This window comes from Triticum dicoccoides, chromosome 1A (assembly GCF_002162155.2).
Source record: "Triticum dicoccoides isolate Atlit2015 ecotype Zavitan chromosome 1A, WEW_v2.0, whole genome shotgun sequence".
Classification (NCBI taxonomy): Eukaryota; Viridiplantae; Streptophyta; class Magnoliopsida; order Poales; family Poaceae; genus Triticum; species Triticum dicoccoides.
Window position 1 is genome coordinate 164,434,869 of NC_041380.1, and position 9,526 is coordinate 164,444,394.

The window sequence follows — 9,526 nt, forward strand, 5'->3', positions numbered from 1 at the left end:
AAATTTTATTGTATGAGATGATCATGTTTTGTAACCGAGTTATCGACAACTGGCAGGAGCCATATGGTTGTCGCTTTATTGTATGCAATGCAATTGCGCTGTAATGCTTTACTTTATCACTAAGCGGTAGCGATAGTCGTGGAAGCATAAGATTGGCGAGACAACAACGATGCTACGATGGAGATCAATGTGTCGCGCCGGTGACGATGGTGATCATGACGGTGCTTCGGAGATGGAGATCACAAGCACAAGATGATGATGACCATATCATATCACTTATATTGATTGCATGTGATGTTTATCTTTTATGCATCTTATCTTGCTTTGATTGACGGTAGCATTAGAAGATGATCTCTCACTAAATTTCAAGATAAAAGTGTTCTCCCTGAGTATGCACCGTTGCCAAAGTTCGTCGTGCCCAGACACCACGTGATGATCGGGTGTGATAAGCTCTACGTCCATCTACAACGGGTGCAAGCCAGTTTTTGCACACGCAGAATACTCAAGTTAAACTTGACGAGCCTAGCATATGAAGATATGGCCTCGGAACACTGAGACCGAAATGTCGAGCGTGAATCATATAGTAGATATGATCAACATAGTGATGTTCACCATTGAAAACTACTCCATTTCACGTGATGATCGGTTATGGTTTAGTTGATTTGGATCACGTGATCACTTAGAAGATTAGAGGGATGTCTTTCTAAGTGGGAGTTCTTAAGTATGATTAATTGAACTTAAATTTATCATGAACTTAGTCCTGGTAGTATTAGCATATCTATGTTGTAGATCAATAGCTCGCGTTTAGCTCCCCTGTTTTATTTTTGATATGTTCCTAGAGAAAACTAAGTCGAAAGATGTTAGTAGCAATGATGCAGATTGGATCCGTGATCTGAGGTTTATCCTCATTGCTGCATAGAAGAATTATGTCCTTAATGCACCGCTAGGTGACAGACCTATTGCAGGAGCAGATGCAGACATCATGAACGTTTGGCTAGCTCAATATGATGACTACTTGATAGTTTAGTGCACCATGCTTAACAACTTAGAATTGGGACTTCAAAAACGTTTTGAACGTCATGGATCATATGGATGTTCCAGGAGTTGATGTTAATATTTCAAGCAAATACCCGAGTTGAGAAATATGAAGTCTCCAACAAGTTCTATAGCTAAAAGATGGAGGAGAATAGCTCAAGCAATGAGCATGTGTTCAGATTGTCTGGGTACTACAATCGCTTGAATGAAGTGGGAGTTAATCTTTCAGATAAAATAGTGATTGACAGAATTCTCTAGTCACCATCACCAAGTTAGTAGAACTTCGTGATGAACTATAGTATGCAAGGGATGACGAAAATGATTCCCGAGCTTTTCATGATGATGAAATCGATGAAGGTAGAAATCAAGAAAGAGCATCAAGTGTTGATGATTAACAAGACCACTAGTTTCAAGAAAAGGTCAAAGGAAAAGAAAGGGAACTTCAAGAAGAACGGCAAGCAAGTTGCTGCTCAAGTGAAGAAGCCCAAGTCTGGTCCTAAGCCTAAGACAAAGTGCTTCTACTGCAAAGGGACTGGTCACTGGAAGCGGAACTGCCCCAAGTATTTGGCGGATAAGAAGGATGGCAAAGTGAACAAAGGTATATTTGATATACATATTATTGATGTGTATTTTACTAGTGTTCGTAGCAACCCCTTGGTATTTGATACTGGTTCAGTTGCTAAGAGTAGTAACTCGGAACGGGAGTTGCAGAATGAACAGAGACTAGTTAAGGGTGAAGTGACGATGTGTGTTGGAAGTGGTTCCAAGATTGATATGATCATCATCGCACACTCCCTATACTTTCAGGATTAGTGTTGAACCTAAATAAATGTTATTTGGTGTTTGCGTTGAGCATAAATATGATTGGATCATGTTTGTTGCAACACAGTTATTCATGTAAGTTAGAGAATAATTGTTGTTCTGTTTACAGGAATAAAACCTTTTATGGTCATACACCCAATGAAAATGGTTTGTTGGATCTCGATCGTGGTGATACACATTTTCATAATATTGAAGCCGAAAGATGCAACATTAATAATGATAGTGCAACTTATTTGTGGCACTGCCGTTTAGGTCATATTGGTGTAAAGCGCATGAAGAAAATCCATGCCGATGGGCTTTTGGAATCACTTGATTATGAATCAGTTGATGCTTGCGAACCATGCCTCATGGGTAAGATGACTAAGATTCCGTTCTCCGGAACAATGGAGCGAGCAACAGATTTGTTGGAAATCATACATACTGATGTATGTGGTCCGATGAATATTGAGGCTCGCGGCAGGTATCATTATTTTCTGATCTTCACAGATGATTTAAGCAGATATGAGTATATCTACTTAATGAAACACAAGTCTGAAACATTTGAAAAGTTCAAAGAATTTCAGAGTGAAGTGGAGAATCATCGTAACAAAAATAAAAGTTTCTACGATATGATCGTAGAAGTAAAATATTTGAGTTACGAGTTTGGTCTTCAATTAAAACAATGTGGAATATTTTCACAAAGTCATGCCACCTGGAACACCACAACATAATGGTGTGTCCGAACGTCATAACCGTACTATTATTGGATATAGTGCAATATATGATGTTTCTTACCGATTAATCACTATAGTTTTGGGGTTATGCATTAGAGACAGCTGCATTCACGTTAAAAAGGGCACCATCTAAATCCATTGAGGCGACACCGTATGAACTGTGGTTTGGCAAGAAACCAAAGTTGTCGTTTCTTAAAGTTTGAGGTTGCAATGCTTATGTGGAAAAGTTTCAACCTGATAAGCTCAAACCCAAATCGGAGAAGTGCATCTTCATAGGATACCCAAAAGAAAATGTTGGGTACACCTTCTATCACAGATCCAAAGGCAAGTTATTCATTGCTGAGAATGGATCCTTTCTAGAGAAGGAGTTTCTCTCGAAATAAGTGAGTGGGAGGAAAGTAGAACTTGATGAGGTAACTGTACCTACTCCCTTATTGGAAAGTAGTTCATCACAGACATCTATTCCTGTGACTACTACACCAATTAGTGAGGAAGCTAATGATGATGATCATGTAACTTCAGATCAAGTTACTACCGAACCTCGTAGGTAAACCAGAGTGAGATCCGCACCAGAGTGGTACGGTAATCCTGTTCCGGAGGTCATGTTACTTGACCATGACGAGCCTACGAACTATGAGGAAGCGATGATGAGCCCAGATTCCGCGAAATGGCTTGAGGGCATGAAATCTGAGATGAGATCCATGTATGAGAACAAAGTATGGACTTTGATTGACTTGCCCATTGATCGGCGAGCCATTGAGATTAAATGGATCTTCAAGAGGAAGACGGATGTTGATAGTAGTGTTACTATCTACAAATCTAGAATTGTCGCAAAAAGGTTTTTGACAAGTTCAAGGTGTTGACTACGATGAGAGTTTCTCACTCGTATCTATGCTTAAGTCTGTCCGAATCATGTTAGCAATTGCCGCATTTTATGAAATCTGGCAAATGGGTAAACAAAACTACATTCCTTAATGGATTTATTAAAGAAGAATTGTATATGATGCAACCAGAAGGTTTTTGTCAATCCTAAAGGTGCTAACAAAATATGCAAGCTCCAGCGATCCATCTATGGACTGGTGCAAGCATCTCGGAGTTGGAATATACGCTTTGATAAGTTGATCAAAGCATATAGTTTTATACAGACTTGCGGTGAAGCCTGTATTTACAAGAAAGTGAGTGGGAGCACTACAACATTTCTGATAAATATATGTGTATGACATATTGTTGATCGGAGATAATGTAGATTTATTCTGCAAAGCATAAAGGAATGTTTGAAAGGAGTTTTTCAAAGAAAGACCTCGGTGAAGCTGCTTACATATTGAGCATCAAGATCTATAGAGATAGATCAAGACGCTTGATAAGTTTTTCAATGAGTACATACCTTGACAAGATTTTGAAGTAGTTCAAAATGGAACAGTCAAAGAAGGAGTTCTTGCCTGTGTTACAAAGGTGTGAAGTTGAGTAAGACTCAAAACCCGACCACGACAGAAGATAGAGAGAGAATGAAAGTCATTCCCTATGCCTCAGCCACAGGTTCTATAAAGTATGCCATGCTGTGTACTAGACCTATTGTATACCCTGCCCTGAGTTTGGCAAGGGAGTACAATAGTGATCTAGGAGTAGATCACTGGACATTGGTCAAAATTATCCTTAGTGGAATAAGGATATGTTTCTTGATTATGGAGGTGACAAAAGGTTCGTCGTAAAAGGTTACGTCGATGCAAGTTTTGACACTGATCCAGATGACTCAAAGTCTCAATCTGGATACATATTAAAAGTGGGAGCAATTAGCTAGAGTAGCTTAGTGAAGAGCATTGTTGACATAGAAATTTGCAAAATACATAACGGATCTGAATGTGAAAGACATGTTGACTAAGATTCTCTCACAAGCAAAACATGATCACACCTTAGTACTCTTTGGGTGTTAATCACATAGCGATGTGAACTAAATTACTGAATCTAGTAAACCCTTTGGGTGTTGGTCACATGGCGATGTGAACTATGGGTGTTAATCACATGATGATGTGAACTATCGATGTTAATCACATGGTGATGTGATCTAGATTATTGACTCTAGTGCAACTGGGAGACTGAAGGAAATATGCCCTAGAGGAAATAATAAAGTTATTATTTATTTCCTTATTTCATGATAAATGTTTATTATTAATGCTAGAATTGTATTAACCGGAAACATAATACATGTGTGAATACATAGACAAACAGAGTGTCACTAGTATGCCTCTACTTGACTAGCTCGTTGATCAAAGATGGTTAAGTTTCCTAACCATAGACATGAGTTGTCATTTGATTAATGGGATCACATCATTAGGAGAATGATGTGATTGACTTGACCTATTCCGTTAGCTTAGCACTTGATCGTTTAGTTTGTTGCTATTGCTTTCTTCATGACTTACACATGTTCCTATGACTATAAGATTATGCAACTCCCGTTTACCGGAGGAACACTTTGTGTGCCACCAAATGTCACAACGTAACTGGGTGATTATAAAGGTGCTCTACAGGTGTCTCCAAAGGTACTTGTTGGGTTGGCGTATTTCGAGATTAGGATTTGTCACTCCGATTGTCGGAGAGGTATCTCTGGGCCCACTCGGTAATGCACATCACTATAAGCCTGGCAAGCATTGCAACTAATGAGTTAGTTGCGGGATGATATATTACGGAATGAGTAAAGAGACTTTCCGGTAACGAGATTGAACTAGGTATTGAGATACTGACGATCGAATCTCGGGAAAGTAACATACCGATGACAAAGGGAACAACGTATGTTGTTATGCGGTCTGACCAATATGGGCATCCATGTCCCGCTATTGGTTATTGACCAGAGAGGTGTCTCGGTCATGTCTACATAGTTCTCGAACCCGTAGGGTCCGCACACTTAACGTTCGTTGATGATATAGTACTATATGAGTTATGTATGTTGATGACCGAATGTTGTTCAGAGTCCGGGATGAGATCACAGACATGACGAGGAACTCCGGAATGGTCCGGAGATAAAGTTTGATATATGGGATAGTAGTGTTTGATCTCCGGAAGGGTTTCAGAATTCACCGGAAGGGGTTCCGGATGTTTCCCGAAATGTTTGGGCACGAGAACACTTTATCTGGGCCAAAGGGGAAAGCCCATGAGGCTTTTGGAAAGTGCAAAAGGAAGTTTTGCGGAGACCAGAGGCTAGACGCCAGGAACCCTGGCGTCTAGGGGGTAGACGCCAGGAACCCTGGCGTCTAGCCCTGGAGTCCGAGAAGGACTCTTGCCTTTCGGGTGAAACCAACTTTGAGGAGGCTTTTACTCCAAGTTTCGACCCCAGGGCTCAACATATAAATAGAGGGGTAGGGCTAGCACCAAAGACACATCAAGAAACACCAAGCCGTGTGCCGGCAACCCCGTCCCCTCTAGTTTATCCTCCGTCATAGTTTTCGTAGTGCTTAGGCGAAGCCCTGCGGAGATTGTTCTTCACCAACACTGTCACCACGCCGTCGTGCTGCCGGAACTCATCTACTACTTCACCCCTCTTGCTGGATCGAGAAGACGAGGATGTCACCGAGCCGAACGTGTGCAGAACTCGGAGGTGCCGTGCTTTCGATACTTGGATCGGTCGGACGTGAAGATGTACAACTACATCAACCGCGTTGATATAACGCTTCCACGAACGGTCTACGGGGGTACGTAGACAACACTCTCCCCTCTCGTTGCTATGCATCACCATGATCTTGCGTGTGCGTAGGAATTTTTTTGAAATTACTACGTTCCCCAACAGAACCTGGATGCCCATATTGGCTCCTTCATATTCTACAAAGATCTTTATCGGTCGAACCATTATGGCAACATACATAATTCCCTTTGTCCGTCGGTATGTTACTTGCCTGAGATTTGATCGTCGGTATCTTCATAGCTAGTTCAATCTCGTTATCGGCAAGTCTCTTTACTCGTTCCATAATACATCACCTTGTTACTAACTCCTTAGTCATTTTCTTGCAAGCTTATGATGTGTATTACCGAGAGGGCCCAGAGATACCTCTCCAATACTCGGAGTGACAAATCCTAATCTCGATATATGCCAACTCAACAAGCACCTTCAGAGATACCTGTAGAGCATCGTTATGATCACCCAGTTACATTGTGATGTTTGATAGCACACAAGGTATTCCTTCGGTATCCGGGAGTTGCATAATCTCATAGTCGAATGAATATGTATTTGACATGAAGAAAGCAATATCTATAAACTAAATGATCAATATGCTAAGCTAACAGATGGGCCTTGTCCATCACATCATTCTCCTAATGATGTGATCCCGTTATCAAATGACAACACATGTCTATAGTTAGAAAACCTTAACCATCTTTGATTAACGAGCTAGTAAAGTAGAGGCTTACTAGGGACACGGTATTTGTTTATGCATTCACACATGTATTTAAGTTTCCGATCAATACAATTCTAGCACGAATAATAAACCTTTATCATGAATAAGGAAATATGAAATAACAACTTTATTATTTCCTCTAGGGCATATTTCCTTCAGTGATGGATGTAGCTCTAGCCCTAAAGACTAAAACCCCTTGGTTTATATACACACCAGTAGGGTTAGGTTACATGCGATCGGTTACAATAAAGGAAAGATCACGCTAAAACTTGACTTGGAGGGCACACCACGACTCCGAAGATCTCCTATCCAGTTACGGTTCCGCGCTCTATCACGCTAAATCTCGACTTGGAGGGCACACCACCAGTCCGGCCCATAAGCAATGGGCCAACGGCCCGGGGACCCCTTAATCCAGGACTCCCTCAGTAGCCCCTGAACTAGCCTGAAATGTCGGGGATTGTCTTCTAGCGTCTTCAAATCGCCGGCTTGCGAGGTGAGTTCTTCACCCTTCCTTGTACCGTCCGGAGTTGTGTTCTTTTTCTGTATACTATCCAGAATCCGGATTAACATTAAAGTCTTGCCGCCCAACGCGGTCATGCTAATTCCGCACTTGTACCTGGCACGTTTCAACAATCCAGAGTCCAAGGACATCATTAGATCATGGTGGGTCCATCGGAGTTTAATGCTTACCTTGGGGCAAGGGCCAACTTTGACTGTCTTGCACCTTTTTAGAAGGCGAACGGCCCAATGCCACCTTTTTCGTAGACCCGTCCTTTCAGCTTTAGAACGAAATGCTTATTTATAGATCCAAAGGTGCGGGGGACTGCTGACCCATCCTCTTCGCAAAACCAGTAAGATATACATCAGGAATGTATCTACCCACAAATGGCGGAATATTCAATTTCAGTTTAGGGACTTGCTCATTATCTCGTACCTGAGGGGGTGGTGCAGCCCTACCGTTGTGATTGTAGGCATGTGTACGACTTGGTGTTGCTGGTGGTTGCACGTAATTCTGATTTGGAGCAACCTAATCCTCGTAATCACCCTTGTATTCGTTGTACTCCTCGATAGTAGCAGTAGGAGACGCAGAAGTAGCAGCAGGAGACACAAAAGCGTCATCAACAGTAGAAGTGGCACTAGAACGTTGGTGTTGGGCAATGGGAACATGCTTTGCTCGTCCTACTTGATCAGGAAAGCGACGTTATTCTTGTTGTTGCAGAGGTGCGAAAGGTGCAACCAGTGGTTGTGGTAGACACGCGAGCACTTCATTGAACTTAGCCTCCAACTTAGTGTTAATTGTCTTCTCAATGCCATCTAGCCTCTCCGTCGCTTTTCCAAAACTAATGGTCGTATTTATAGGGAGACGGAGGGGAATTTCGTCCTCCCTTGACAAGGTGGGACTAAATTATGTCCTAAGTCTTTTTTCATATTAATACGGACTCTAAAAACTTCCTATTAAGTGTATTTCGAAATTACATGGGCCTGGCCACCAAAAATAAGGTGGCGCGGCACCTACATTAAGCTATGGACGAAATTTATAAAAGGTCATGTTGTATATTTCGTTCATGTCCTTGTATGTCATCATGGTGGCTCCAAAGTGTTGAAAATTCCACTGAAAACTCTGTTCTTGTTCCCTTTGCATGCACCATCCTTTCCATGCTTGATCATGCTCCAATGTCCACCCTTCTTGTCCATGCTGAGCGCTTCATTTGTAAGAAAAACAAATGTATCCAATTAAGAAAATATTATATTTTCATGAACATTAGAGTCGTTACCAAGAAACGAAAGTACCTGGTAATTTAATTGGCGTGTGTGAGCTCTAGTAATAGTTCCAGTGTATGTATCAGCAAAGGTTGTGGGTGTAACGGTAGTAGTGATGATCTCATAACTCCGTTCTTACCTGGATGCCCTCCTGTTCATGATCTTCTTGAGCTCGTCCAACATGCTCGTGCCACTGGCGTCGACGCTGCCAACCGCTGCATCCAGAAAGAACAAGTTTTAGACATGCTCTGCTTGAGATACTTAGGTGTGGGCAAAAATTCAGACCAAGTTGTTGTAACTTAGCACTAATATCAAGGACGACGTATGCATGCCGGTCTCACCCTTGGAGATGGTACGTTCGTCGTCGTCGTCGTCAATCCACCAGGGTGATCCTCTCGCGCATGTTGCCGGAGTTGGCGAAGTAGATGGGCGAGTCCATGCACAGTACGAGCATGTCGGACACAGTTCCCACCATCGTGTATTGGTCCATCTGCTGGTAGATGGTCGTGTCCGGCCCGTTGTCCATAACCGCGGTCCTTGGCCGCGCCATGAAGAGCAGCACCCGCAACACCGAGATGGGCACGACCACCACCTGCCCCATCTCGACTCTGCCGAAGATGGCGCCGAGGTAGGCTCCAGCGCAGACGTAGAAGTCCACCTTGTCGACGTGCCAAAGGAAATCACGGCACCATGGTAGGCCCCCACGTATGCAACGTGTCAGAGCCGTGGTAGGCCCTGCCGCGATGTTGAACAGCTCTGCTGGAGGGGTAGTCGTCGCCGCCGCTGCTCCCTGCGAGCAGCACCTCCGCCTCC